Raw genomic sequence first — 14,690 nt, forward strand, 5'->3', positions numbered from 1 at the left:
ATGAAGTGAAACAGTTCCTCAAAAAGATTTCTGAATAGGTCTATATTTATTAAAGGAATTGTGTCAGTTATTAATAGCATTCCATGCAGAAAACATGAGGCCACTCTAGTAATTTCACTGGAAAGTAGTACCAAAGTATTTAAAAAATATTTCTATCATTTAAAGAAAAAAATATTACCAATTCTTTACAATCTCCATCATAAGATAGAAACAAAGGGAATATTTTCTAACTCATACAATGGAACTGATATTGCTATCTTACCAAATAAAAGATGCTACAAGAAAAGAAAACTATAGGCCAATACCTGTAAAATCCTGAACAAAGCATTAGCAAATCAAATCCAAAAGTATTTTTAAAACGTTATACACCATTACCAAGCAAGATTTATTTAAGTTAGGCAAGGCTGGTTCAACATTTAAAATCAAATAATATAATCTGTTATACCAAGAGTCTAAACAAGAAATAAGTCATATAATCATATCAATATATGCACAAAGTTTATTGGACAAAATCCAAAATACATCTATTATAAAGACTATAGAAGGAACCTTCCTCAACTCGAGAGAGAACCTCTGCAAGAAGCTTAACACTAACATCATAGATAATGGTGAGAAACTCATAGCTTTCCCACTAAGACAAAAAACAAGCAAGGGTGTCTCCTCTCACTTCTATTTTTTAACATAATACTGGAAACTCTAACTAATGCAATAAGACAAGACAAGAAAATAGGAGGTATACAATGGATAAGGAAGAAATAAAAATGTCTTCATTTGAAACTGACATGATCAACTAGAAAATTCTAAAGAATTGACAAAAACCCTTCTGGAATTAATAAGCATTCTAGCAAGTTTTGATGGTTCAAGTGTTTTTTTTAATATTAAAAAATTAATTACTTTTTAACTACCAGTAATGAACAAGTAAAATTTGAAATTAAAAACACAATCATTTTTGTATTAGTCCTCCCTGTCTCCAAGTGAAATGCTTAGGTATAAATTTAAGAGACTAAATTCAAGATCTACACTATGAAATTCTAATGAAAAAAATCAAAGAAGAATTAAATAAATGAATTGATATTCAATGTTTGTAGTAGAAAGACTCGACATTATTAAGATGTCAATTGTTCCTATTTTCATATATAGATTCAATGGTATCCTAGTCAAAATCAAAGATAATTATTTGTTGATACTGAAAAATTCTTTCTAAAGTTTATATAGAAAGGCAAAAAACCAAAAATATGCTACTCAGTTTTGAAGGAGAAAAAAATGTTTGAGGACTGATCCTACCCAACTGTAAGACTTACGATAAACATACAGTAATCAAAATAATGCAGTATTAATGAAAGAATAGACAAGCTATCAATAGATGAGTAATCAATAGAACAGAATAGAGAACCCATAAATCAACCCACATAAACATAGTCAACTGATCTTGGACAAAGGAATGAAGGAAATACAATAAAGAAAGATGGTGTTTTTAACAAATAGTGCTAACACGACTGGATGGCCCTATGCAAAATAAAAATCTAGACGCAGATTTCCTACCCTTCTTAGGAATTAACTCAAATATAGCTCATAGACCTAAATGTGAAGGACAAACTATAAAATTCCTTAAAGATAACATGGGGAAAAATCTAGGTGACCTTGGGTATGGTAATGACTTTTTATATACAATGCCAAAACACAATGCATGAAATAAAGAATTGAGAAGATGGATTTATTAAAATTAAAAACTACTGAGCAGTGCCCATGGCTCAAAGGAGTAGGGCACCGGCCCCATATACAGGAGGTGGCAGGTTTAAACTTGGCCCTAGCCAAAAAAGAAAAGAAAAAATTAAAAACTGCTCTATATAAGATAATGTTAGGGGAATGAGAACACAAGCCACAAACTGGGAGAAAATATTTTCCAAAAGACATATCTGATAAAGGATGATTATCCAAGAGATACAAACAATTCTTAATACTTAGCCATAAGAAAATGAACAATCTGTTTAAAAAGTAGGCCAGACCTAAACAAAGACCTCACCAAAAGATTCCAAACAAACATATGAAAATATATTTAATGTTATATCATTAAGGAATTGAACATTAAAATAACAATGAGATGCCACCATCTCAAAACATTGACAACACCAAATAAAGGAGAGGTTATGGAGCAACTCTGACTCTCATTCATTGCTGGTGGTAATGCAATATGGTGTACATACACACTTTGGAAAAGAGCTTAGTGGTTTCTTATAAACTAAGCATAAGATCCAGCCATTTCACAACAGATATTTATCCAAATAAGATACAAATGAATGGCCACAAAAAATCTTATTAACAGATATACATTGTGGTATATCTAGACGAGGGATCTTCAAACTTTTTAAACAGGAGGCCAGGTCACTGCCCCTCAGACCTTTGTAGGCCCTGGGACAAGTTGGGTCCTAAGCAGCAGGCAGCAGTGGCAAAAACACCCAGTGGGCAGGGTAAATGTCCTAGGTGGGCTTCATGTGGCCCATGGGCCATAGTTTGAGGATGCCTGATCTAGACAATGGAATACTTTTTCAACACTTAAAAGAAATGAACTACAAAGCTATAAAAAAAGTGAGTGAAACTTAGGGATGCAAGTTGGTTTAATATACGCAAGTCTATAAACGTTATTCACCATATCAACAGAAGTAAAACCAAAGATTATATGATCCTCTCAATAGATGCAGAAAAAGCATTCGATAAAATCCAGCATCCTTTTCTAATTAGAACACTGAAGAGTGTAGGCATATGTGGCACATTTCTGAAACTGATCAAAGCTATCTATGACAAAACCACAGCTAATATTTTACTGAATGGAGTAAAACTGAAAGCTTTTCCTCTCTGAACTGGAACCAGACAAGGTTGTCCTCTGTCACCATTACCATTCAACATAGTGCTAGAAGTTCTAGCCAGTACAATTAGGCAAGACAAGGAGATAAAGGGCATCGAAATGGGAGCAGAAGAGGTCAAACTCTCCCTTTTTGCTGATAATATGATCTTATACTTAGAGAACCCCAAAGACTCAACCACAAGACTCCTGGAAGTCATCAAAAAATTCAGTAATGTCTCAGGATATAAAATCAATGTCCACACGTCAGTTGCCTTTGTATACACCCGTAATAGCCAAGATGAGAAGCTAATTAAGGACACAACTCCCTTCACCATAGCTTCAAAGAAAATGAAATACCTAGGAATATACCTCACAAAGGAGGTGAAGGACCTCTATGAAGAAAATTATGAAACCCTAAGAAAGGAAATAGCAGAGGATATTAACAAATGGAAGAACATACCGTGCTCATGGCTGGGAAGCATCAACATTGTTAAAATGTCTGTACTTCCCAAAGCAATCTATCTATTCAATGCCATCCCTATTAAAATACCATCATCATACTTTCAAGATTTGGAAAAAATGATTCTGCATTTTGTATGGAACCAAAGGAAACCCCATATAGCTAAGGCAATTCTTAGTAATAACAACAAAGCCGGGGGCATCACCATACCAGATTTTTTGCTGTACTACAAAGCCGTAGTGGTCAAGACAGCAAGGTACTGGCACAAAAATAGGCATAGACATTTGGAATTGAATAGAAAACCAGGAAATGAAACTAACATCTTACAACCACCTAATCTTCAATAAACCAAACAAAAACATAACCTTGGGGAAAAGAGTCCCTATTCAATAAATGGTGCTGGGAGAACTGGATATCCACATGTAAAAGACTGAAACTGGACCTACACATTTCCCCACTCACAAAAATTGATTCAAGATGGACAAAGGACTTAAATTTAAGACATGAAACAAAAAAAATCCTCAAAGAAAGCATAGGAAAAACACTTGAAGATACTGGCCTGGGAAAGACTTCATGAAGAAGACTGTCACGGCAATTGCAACAGCAATAATAAACAAATGGGACTTAATTAAACTGACAAGCTTCTGCATAGCTAAGGAGACAACAACCAAAGCAAATAGACAACCTACATAATGGGAAAGGATATTTGCATATTTTGAATCAGACAAAAGCTTGATAACCTGGATCTATAGAGAACTCAAATTAATATACATGAATAAAGCCAACAATCCCATCTATCAATGGGCAAGAGACATGAACAGAACCTTCTCTAAAGAAGACAGATGAATGGTGAACAAACATGAAAAAATGCTCATCATCCCTAATTATTAGAGAAATGCAAGTCAAAACCACAATGAGATGCTATCTAACCCCAGCAAGAATGGCCCACATCACAAAATCTCAAAACTGCAGATGCTGGCATGGATATGGAGAGAAAAGAACACTTCCACACTGCTGGTGGGACTGGAAACTAATACAATCTTTTTGGAAGGAAGTATGGAGAACCCTCAGAGAACTCAAGTTAGACCTCTCATTTGATTCTGAAACCCCATTACTGGGCATCTACCCAGAAGGAAAAAAATCCTTTTATCATAATGACACTTGCACTAGACTGCTTATTGCAGCTCAATTTACAATTTCCAAAATGTGAAAACAGACTAAATGCCCACCAACCCAGGAATGGATTAACAAGCAGTGGTATATGTATACCAGGGAATTACTATTCAGCCATTAAAAAAGTGGAGACTTTACAGCCTTTGTATTAACATGGATGGAAGTGGAACACATTATTCTTAGTAAAGCATCACAAGAATGGAGAAGCATGAATCCTATGTACTCAATTTTGATATGAGGACAATTAATGACAAGGGGAGAGGGTGAGCAGACAGAGGAAGGAAGGAGGAATGGGGAAGAGATTAGCAGAGAGAGGGAAGGAGGGAGGAAGGGTGTGGTCTTGGTGAGTGCCACACCTTTTGGGGCAGGACAGGATTGCAAGAGGGACTTTACCTAACAAATGCAATCAGTGTAACCTGGTTTCTTCTATCCTTAATGAATCCCCAAAAATAAATTTAAAAAAAATTTTAAAAAAACAGAAATCATACTAAGCAATGTTATCTGACTGCATCAGAATAAAAGCAGATATCAGATTTTTAAAAAAAGGCAAAACTGTGGAGACAGTTCAGTGATTCCCAAGGGCTGGGGGGAAGGAAGGATGCGTTAGCGAATCATAAAACATTTTTAGGGCAGTAAAACAAATTTGTAGGTGGTGGATACATAGAACTACATATTTGTTAAAACCTATAGATGTGCAATGCCAAAAGTATACCCTAGTGTAAATTATGGAGTTGGAAGGACAATGCTGTGTCAGTGTAGTTTCATCAAGTGTAATGAATGTACCATTGTGGAGTGGATATCAGTAATAGGGTGCTTGTGAGGGACAGCGTGTGCATGAGAACTCTATATTTTCTATTCAGTTTTGGTGAGAACTTAAATAAAACAACAATATATAGAATTCAGGTAATAATTAAAAAGCATGACCATTTAAAATATAGTAGAACTTCTGTAAGTTGATCACCCCAGGGACTGTAACACAGAACAGTTAATACACAGAGATGATCAACAGGTGGTGCATGCCCAGTCTATGAAAATTAGGTCAACTCGAGGTAGTTATTGTAGGGAGGTAGTCATCTCTGCAGGTTCTACTGTATATAAATAAATTAATAGTTTATTTTTAAGAATAAAAGATGTCATCCATAATAACAAAGTCAATGTTGTAAATGTGGTATCATTCATTTCATGACCAAGGTCAGTCTATAGTGACTATCTGCCCATCCTAGACACTAAAACATCACAAAACCATGATTTTGAAAACTATACGTTATTTTTTTGGTAAATAGGTAATTAAATAAATAATAACAATTAGAATTATAGGAAATACACTCAGATATATATTATAGTTTATTTACGTAATAGGATTTTTAAATTTTTGATCCTTAACTTGAGCAGAAAATAAAGCCCTTTTTTCTAAAACTTACTTTTCTTATGTAACATCTGAAGTAGGGAAAATTACATACACAGACATAGAAAATAGAAGCCATGCTCCAGAATACACTACCCATCTTAAGAATTAGGACACTGCCAATATCTTCCAAGTTATCATTGTGTTTCTACTTGATTCCAATCCTCTATCTACCACATAGAAAATGAACAATATCCTAATGTTAGTGCTTATTTTCTCCTCCCAGTTTCCCTATATTGCTAAACAATATATTGCTTGGTGTATTATTAATAGCTTTATGTAATAGCAACAGCTTTATCAAAATGACAATCTTCTATGCCTCCTGATTTATTCAGCATTATGTATCTAAAAATACCTTTGCTATTGTATACAGCTGGTGTATTAATGAAAAAAATCAAATGATAATCAGAGATTTGATGTCATTAATACTTCAAGGCTAGAAACTTCCAAGTTTACCATTTGCTGTAATGTTGGATATGATGTCCCAGTACTTACTGGATCTGTTAAAATGACCAGCTCAGGATTGGTATGTCAAAAGATATTATCTCTATAATGTTGGAATAAGAAATATTGGCCCCATTATTCCTCCACCTGTAACTATTAGGAACTGCTCACACTTTCCTCATCCTGAGAGCCAAAAGCATAAAGTGTTACTGTTTTTCCTGATTGCTGATCTTCTGCCAATTTCTCCTCTTGACTGAGTCTAACCAAGGGCCAGTTGGCAAAGTAGTAGTACAAAATGTAGCTTTTTTCCTTTTTTCCCTAAGGCTTTTGTTGTTGACCTATAGATAGTGTCCACACATGGTCTTTCTGTGCATGTGTGAGTGTGTGTGCATGTCCTAATCTCCTTCCTATAAAGACACCTGCCATATCGCATTAGGGACCACCCATAAAACCTGTTTTAGTCAAATTACTTCTTTAAAGGCCCTATATCCAAATAAAATCATAGTCTGTGATATTAGGGGTTAACACTTCAATATATGAATGAGTGAAGGGAAATTCAGCCCAAAAAAGAAATGAGGGGAATATTTTGGTTAAGGACATTTTGCTCCTTCCATTGGCATGCACTAGGATGAATACAGAGTCATCTCTTGAAATTCGTCTTATTTTTGTACTGTGTCTGTGAAATACCCATAGTCTAATTACAGCAACCAGTCATGAATTCTGTTTATTGTTCTAAATGCTAGCCTCCTTTGGGGTCACTAGCCTTCTTTTTTTCTATTAAAATAATGAAACTATTTTTAAATTGGGGGAAATTATACACTACAGGAAAAATTTATACAGTTACAGACATTTGGGAGAAAATGTCTGGATTATAGGCAAGAGGGGATACATGAATAGGCAAGAAAGGATGAGTTTTGGCACTCAAGTTGAAGAGCTACTCTGAATAAGAGCAAGTGTAGTTCATCCGTGGTACAATAAGGGAGGGAAGAATTATGTGCTTGAGAAGTGGGATGATGGGTAATGATGTCTCTTGAGGTTGTGGAAGTGTTCCTCTTATGGCCTCTCTTTCCCCTATAATGTAGAATTAAGACCAGTAGCTGAAGACTGGAGAGGATGCAATGAGCAGAGAGTAAAATATGCAGTAGAAACCTAGAAGATGGTGGGTATCGTAGTTAACAAGTTGGTATCATTGAAGGTTTTTATCCTATTTGTATGCATATATGTTCATATTACATATTTTATATGTTCAGCTGCATGTTTTAAGGGAATGATCAGAGGAAGTGTTAGATTTAACTAGAATCGAAGTTTTGCCATTTGGTTTGAAGACAGGATATTTCAAAAGTTTATTGGAATTCAAAGAAAAAAAGACATAACCTGAGGTGGAAAATAAGAGAGTATATGATTAAGTACAATCAGATATAATATAGCTAAGATGGCTTTTGAGCAAGGTTTTGCAAAAGGGGCAGAAAATAAGCACCTAGAATGCCTGGGTTGAGAGTGGGAGAGGTTACAGGGTGAGGCTATGTCATAAGAAACAAAAGTGAACAGTGTGAAGTCTGATGTGGGAATGTGGAGAGTGTGTTAAGGGGAACATGAAAATATCCAGTTTTTCCAAAAGGAGGATCTTCAAAAGTAGACAGTACTGAAAAGTGCATGCAGAACATATGGCAGTTGGGTGTGTCTGATGGAGAAGCTAGTACTTTACAGTTTCAGCAGGAGAAAGATATTTGAGAAACAAACAAAACAGAATAAAACTTCAAACACAGCAGTGGTATCAATGTCCTGCACTTTAAAAAGCCTAGCCTAGAGAACGCCATGTAGTAGAGGCAGAATATTAGAAAAGAAGCCCTAAGAGATTATTATAATATTTCAAGATAATAAGGATCTGAGTTTAAGCAACAAGCCACAGAATGAAGAGAAGTTTCAGGTAAAAGAAATAGTGAAAAATTAGATATCCTTTGTAATCCACAGGAGAAAATAGACTTAAAAATAAATACTTTTGTATAACTAATTAATAATAAAGAATTCTTTTTAAAACCTTTGATCTCTTAAAAATAAATCCATGGTTTTACATAGTCTGGGAAGGGATTCTTGTTAGACCAGAATAGATTGTTACTTAATTGACCTTTTTCTGCTTTAGTCATCTGAGAGAAGTGACTTTTCCAACTTGCTAAAGGCATTTAATCAACGGCATTGCTCTAAAGAACATGAATGAATAGACCTTTCAAACTGCAACTAGTACTCTAATATAGGATAAGCAGACCGGCGGCTACTTAAAAATAGCCTTTTGATGCCATATATTAATTCAGATAGGCTTAGAAAAAAAATTTTTTTTCCTGGAAACAGTTTTTACCTGATATTTGGTTCTCCATATCCAAAATGGTGTGGACAACCTAAACTTACCATGAAAAAATGTTTCTAAGGAGAACTCCTACTTTAGCGTGGGATGTTGAGAGAAGGGTTCCTACAGTGATGGGAATGGAAACTTTCTTCCTTCCATACTGCAGGCCGTTAATTATTATCAGCAAGAAGGGACTTTGTTTCGAGGCTAAAAGAAATCTGACTATTCTCAATAGATGCCTTTGGAAATAGAGAGATCATTGGAACCAGGGTTTCTTACTCTGAACCATTATTTTCCTTCTCTAGTCATAGGAATTGACCTTCTTGCATCCTATTTTTTTCTGATGGTATCACTTCCAGTTTCAATCTTTCCAAATCAAGAATTCCAGCATAATAATATAGCTTTCTTTTTTTTTTTTAAAGTATTATCTATACCCGGGAAGAAACTATGTATTTATCGAAATATTCAGAAATAAATTTTTATAAAATAGATTGTAACATCAGAGGCCAGAAAGAAATTAAAACAAAAAATTCTCTATTTGGTAATAGCCATTCTAATGTGTATGAGGCATGATCTCAATGTAGTTTTAATTTGTATCTGTGATAATTAGATGTCTGGAGCATTTTTTCATATATCTATTGGCCATTCATGTCTTCTTTTGAGAAATGCCTGTTCAGGTCCTTTGCCCATTTTTAATTGGGTTGTCCTATGTGTGATTTAAAAATATATTCTCCCAAGCCATGGGTTATTTCTTAACTCTATTTAACACCATGATGACCATAGTTAATAATAATACATTGTATATTTGGATATTGTACTTTTCAAAATAGTTTTTTAAAAAGGTAGACAATAAATTTTTTACCACAGGAAAAAAAATGGTACGTAGACAAGGGATAAATATAGTAGTTATCTTGATTTAATCATCCCACAATGTATACATATATTAAAAAATCAAATTATACTCTGTATTATATACAGTTATTATTTCCCAATTTTAGAGGTTTCCTTTTATTTTTCTCTTTTCTCCACTGTTTCCTATTCCCCCTTCTTTCACCCCCTTCTGTTTCTTTTCCCTTCACTTAGTTATAATCAACAATTTAAACTATTTTTTAAAGTACTGTTCAGTCCCTTTGGGATAAAAATAAATCAAACTCTGGGACAATTTGCTCTTTTGCTTCTTTCCCTCAAATCACAATTTGGTGCTTGTGCAATAGCACAAGACATTTGGTGCTTCACAGCAGCAGGAAACTACCAAAGTCACATGATGGAATGTCTTCAGCTTCTTCTGTCCTCCCAGAACAATACCTCATCCATGTGGGTGCTGCTTGCACCACTGGCTTCTTTACCAAAGTCCATGATTGGAACAACTAGTGATCTCTTGGCTTCATCAGGCCCAGGGAAGTTCCATGGCTGTCTCAGGGTTATCTCAGCCTTCAGTTCTTCCATGAAACACCTTGACATCTGTCTGCTACGCCCATGTAGCCACAGCTCAGGCAGTTTCCTCAGCATCTCTCAATGCAGAGTTTCTTTCTGTGACAGTTTGACCTTTCTGGCAGTCTCTGCAGGCTTTTAGCTTCATCTCAGATAAGTCCAATGACAACCAAAGTTTCTGAGGAAAATGGCATCTCAGGACCTCCTGAGACAGACCATTGAGTTGATGTGACGGCGCCCAGGTTGGAGACATAACCTCCCTCCCCACTAACTTATCTCATAAACATTCCCCTCACCAAGTTTAAATTTAGATGTATTTGGCTGCTTCATGCCTGTATTTTCATTCTTTCCTTTCTTTCTAAATTTTGGTTGGCTGGAAATCACCAAGGTTTTCTTTCTTATTTCAATTCCCAACTATGTAAACTTTCCTTATATAAACCCTTTGGTCCAACAAGCCAAGGTTAGTTCTTAACATGTCAAAGTAGGAGAATTGACAATTCTCCTTTGGTAAAGTCCTGCATCACAAAACTACTGCGTGCTAAAAAATCTTATTATTGAACGTAATATGCAGATTGATGTTTTTTCCCCTATAAACTCTTTCTGAAACAAATTCCAAGGATCCAGGGAACAGACAATGTAAGAAGACCAAGAGAAGGTCAAGGCATTAGAAAGGTTAAAGGGAAGCACATTAAAGAGCTTTAAAATGTAGAAGTAATATCAGGATGTTGTGAGGGTGAGAGTAAAGTCAAGTACTCAATTGCTTAAAATAATTTTCCCAATTTGGAAGAAGATGGCCAGAAGATTATCTCAATAATATTTCCTCACCAGACTGTGGATGCACCTTGACACTGGCCTGGAGTGGAGGAAGCGAAGATTGGGTATGTTGTGGCCTCATTAAAGTTTCTATTCAGACTCAGTATGAATCTGTATGAGTAGTATGAGTCTGAACTAACAGACTATAGTATGTACTATATGCCAAATACCTACACCCACACTACTGTTGTTGCAGTACTTCGGAATGATCAGTGACTCTGTGATTAATAAACTGGCATTGGATCCAATACATTCAGATTCTGCTGTAATGTCTTTTTTTTTAAAGATGTAAAACCACTTGTATTAGCAGTTGACAGGATTATTTATGCAGAAAATCCTGATGAATGTGCAAAACAACTTCAATAATTAATAACTGAATTTAGAAAGGCCATGAAGCACAAAGTCACTATGCAAAAATCAGTAGTGTTTCTGTAGATCAGCAACAATAAGAAAATAAAATTTGTAACATTCCTTTACAGTAGCATCAAAATGCATAAAATGCATTTGAATATATTTAACAAAAGACAGGTGAGACTCCTACACTGAAAACAACAAAAGTAGCCCCAAGAAAATTAAAGACCAAATAAATGCACAGGAACCATGTTCAGGGATTGGAAGAATCAGTATTGTTGTTTACTTTCTATGACCTATATATATATATTTTTTTTAATTTTAGTTTATTGTAGTATCAACGTATTTCTTGATCTCACAAAAATAACAATGTAGAATCACTTTAAAGAAATATTATGGCATGGAAATTTAGTAACTGTTGTATTCTTGTCATAGACAATAAAACAAATGGTGGTTATGATTAATTTAAAAATCAACATCTTGATTTTTTTCTAATTTTATAGTTGTATGTTTAGAAAAGTGGTTAAAGCTTTCCAATTTGGGCCTGACAGAATGGCTCCCACAAAAAATGGTAGAGAGCCAAAGGGTCATTCTGCCATGGAGAATACACCACCAACATTCACAAGTGCATCCATGGAGTTGGCTGCAAGTAGGGAGCCTTCTGTAGCTTAAAGAGATCCCGGAATTTGCATAAAAGAGATGGGGACCCCAGATGTGCATATGCATACCAGGCTCAACAAAGCTGTGTGGGCGAAAGTCAAAAGGAATGTCCCCTACTGTACCCACGTGTGGTTGTCCAGAAAATGTAATGAAGATGAAGATTCACCAAATAAGCTCTATACTTTGCTTACCTAAGTACCCATTGCCACTTTCAAAAATCTACAGATAGTCAGTATCAATGAGAACTGGTAATCACATAAAGTTATAAAAGCAAAAAACAAATATGTTTAAATTAAAGTCACATGTGACAGGATTACTGGTCAGAAGTAGAAAGATTTGGGGTATTTTCATCATTTCATTCAGCCATATAGAGAGGCTTTATCACTGCCTTGTCATTTGTTTATACAAGATGTTCCAACAGGGTAGAATAGCATTTTTTATGTATTTTTATTTACTGAAATAAAAATTAAGAAATGTCTAAATTCTGTGCTTTTCAAATAATAAATACTCAATAACATTCAATGATAGATTGCAGAGAAGGTAGTTTACAAAACCAGCTGTAGAGGAAAACCAAATGGTTTTCTTTCAAAGTGCAAATATTTCTTATGATACCTGTTAGGAAGACCCTACTAATCATTCAACTTTATGAAAAATGTTGAGCAAACTGTGTATGTCCTACAAGTTAAGATACAGGTGGAAATTAAGAAATGCTATTTCTCTTACGTCTTGCTTGTCAAATACATTGTTCTCTTGCCCCTATCCCTATAGCCAAAGTTTAAAGGTTATTTCCCAAAATGACTTTGTAAAACAGCAGGTATGCATAGTTATAAATAAAAATATCAGTTAGGACAATCATGTTAACTTTGTGAAGATATTCAGAAAGTATTCTTGTTATCATTAAAAAAATAATTTATGAATTACTTCAACACAAATTTATTTTTACCAGTCTTCAAGTTGTACAGCTTGTGCAAAAGTAGTTCTCTGTCTTGGTCGTGTAGTACAGGAGAAAAAAGAAGTTTAATAAATTAATTGCAGCATTATAATCTACAGTGCCCACTAAGTTAGATGAAAATACCTTGTTTCTTTCACTCACCTAAAAATACAGTGAGCATGTGTCCTTAAAAATTTTGTTAATATAATATGCTAAATGATCCCTAATTAACTCAGATTCAATTTTTATACCTGCATGCACTTTTTTTTTTTTTTTTAAGACAGAGTCTCACTTTATTGCCCTTGGTAGAGTGCTGTGGCGTCACAGCTCACAGCAACCTCCAACTCCTGGGCTTAGGCAATTCTCTTGCCTCAGCCTCCGGAGTAGCTGGGACTACAGGTGCCCACCACAACGCCCAGCTATTTTTTGTTGCAGTTTGGCCAGGGCCAGGTTTGAACCTGCCACCCTCGGTATATGGGGCTGGCGCTCTACTCACTGAGCCACAGGCGCTGCCCAGCATGCACTATTTTTAAAAGAAAATTCAGTAACTATTAATTACAAAATATCATGAACATTTAATTTATGTAATTGCATTTACTAACCACCTTAACTAAAGATGAAACATGAATCTGGAAATAAGTAATGTCAAAACAAGTTGAGACACTGCACTGCTTGTCTTAATTAATCATTGTATTATGAGTAAAATTTAACATTTTCAAAAGCCCAAGGTTGATATAGCAACAATGAGTATGATATTTGGGCATCCATATGATTTTACAAATTTAAAATAAAGTAACTGCAGGAAGGGAGGGGTTATGAAGTATGCTAAGAAATTAGTACATTATTATGCTGAACCTTAAACTATTAACATTTAGATTTTTTGTGAAATAATCCTTCAATAATGTTTCAATTCTTTTTTGACGATCCATTCTATAATAGTGACAATTGGATTTGGCCTGAGTTTGCATTAAATTTTGACTTTGCTACTTGCTTATCTGGTATTTGTCCAAAATATGAATTCAGCAAACTCTTTGCAACAAATCCAAACATTGGAAATTGAATCTGCAAGAGCAGCAGTGATGACTTTGAGAAGATGATGGATTCGGTTACACTTGCCCACTTGGTCAGAGATCTCACCTTGCCCTGCCGCTGAGAAATGTGGGGAGGGCCAGGGAGCACAGAGAGAGGAGAGCCCAGGCACCCCTGAGCTGTATCCTTCCCTTATATACATTTTATGTTTATTTATTTTCATCTTGAAAGAGCAAAGAAAATCCACTCATCATTGCAAATAATTTGGATATGTCGACTGAAAGAAGGGTAAGTGTTTCCTTAGCTGGTAAAAGACAAGTGTGAGGCATAGGCAGGTCCCAGTCAGTGTGGCCAAGGACGATTGGGGCCTTTATGTGTCATTCGTCTTATTTACCCACAGATTAAAGCTGCAACATTGCATATGACCAACTTTTCAATTTTGTAAGTAGCAACAACAAAAAAAATACTGATTGAAGTCAATGTATAACATATAGCATGACATTTCTTTAATAAAACAAAGTCAAAATATGTCTACTGATATGATTGAGCCAAAATTGAGCCTGGTATAAGTGCCAAGAGTACCATTTATTTTTTAGAGTGTGTAAAAGTGTAAATTTTACAAATATATACACATGTATGTACATGGTTCATATCCACACACACAAGCACAATGAGTGCAATGTTGTTAAAGGTTTGTGAAAACTATACATAATTGACCCAGTGGGTAAATCCTTGCTAGGTATGTGTAATTCAGGAAGATGACCCTGAAGGGATGAAGCGAGGGGAAAGGGCAATGAGGAGGAAACAAAC

Source organism: Otolemur garnettii, unplaced genomic scaffold (assembly GCF_000181295.1).
Source record: "Otolemur garnettii isolate 467f Iridium unplaced genomic scaffold, OtoGar3 scaffold00005, whole genome shotgun sequence".
Classification (NCBI taxonomy): Eukaryota; Metazoa; Chordata; class Mammalia; order Primates; family Galagidae; genus Otolemur; species Otolemur garnettii.